The sequence below is a fragment of the Kryptolebias marmoratus genome, linkage group LG19 (assembly GCF_001649575.2).
Source record: "Kryptolebias marmoratus isolate JLee-2015 linkage group LG19, ASM164957v2, whole genome shotgun sequence".
NCBI lineage: Eukaryota > Metazoa > Chordata > Actinopteri > Cyprinodontiformes > Rivulidae > Kryptolebias > Kryptolebias marmoratus.
In genome coordinates, this window is record NC_051448.1 from 255438 (window position 1) to 256662 (window position 1225).

The window sequence follows — 1225 nt, forward strand, 5'->3', positions numbered from 1 at the left end:
CCCGACCCCGGATAAGAGGAGGATGGACGGAAATCTATTAATCCTGAACCTGCTGTCAGCAACTCGTCTCTCTACAGATGTTCCAGATGTTTCCCTCATCAGTCTGTAAACATCTGGACCTGAGGTCGTCCCGTTCTGTCTGTTCAACAGTCCTGGATGGGAGCAGATGTTGTTCTAATGCACCCCCATACCATCAGAGAGGCAGGCTGACCTCAGAGGAGACACATCTGTTCACACCTGGCTTCTTCTTTGTTTACATAATCCTGTTTTCTCTTTTCATTCAGGAACTTTATTCTGAAAGTGTTCCTGTGTTCTCAGACACTTCCTGTCAGCTGGTGAACCTCTTCCCATCTGTTTCCTGTACTACTGTAAATAAAATATGGGTTTATGATGTTTACAAATCATTTAGTTTTTATTTACATTTTACACAACAATTCAACATCAAAAACAGCAAATTTCAAAATAAAACCTTCAGATTTCAATGTGTTTAAATGTTGTGAATTTTAAAATCTTGTTTCCTCTGAATGCATCAGTGTGACGATCAGACCCCCAAGGACCCCCTAAGACCCCATAGACCACCAGAAACCCCCAAAGATCCCAAACTCCCTCAAAGACCCCCCAAAACCCCAGAGACCCCAAAACCCCAGACCTTCAGAACCGAAGCTTTAATTAGATCCAAACTTCTTCCGGTCCGACGGATCTTGAAGTATTTCTGGTTCTGACTGAACTTCTTAAGGTTTCTTGAGTTCGGACCGTGGGCCCAGTAATTATCTGTAAGATTATTATGGGATGTTGGATCATTATTTATTTGTTGTTTGCATTTTGTGAGCTTAAATTTTACAAATAAAAAGTTTTTTTCTTAAAAAATCTTTTTTTATTTTTTCTTGAAGAAAAAAAATAATTTTATTTGTTTCTGTTTCACCAAAATAAAGATTAAATACTGAAAATAAAAGAGTAAAAATAATACTTGTTGGTTTATTAAATGTTTAAATTTTCTGCTTTTTTGTCTTTTACAGCAGGTTGAAAAAGTTAAAGTTCTGGTTCTGGACCGGTTCTCCTTTTCATTTAAAAACCACAGTTCTACAGAAACACCTCAGATTAATGAAACAAAACTGAAAAATGTAGATCAGGTCTCCTCAGGTCCAGCTCCTGATCCTGCTCCATCAGGTCTCCTCAGGTCCAGCTCCTGATCCTGCTCCATCAGGTCTCCTCAGGTCCAGCTCCT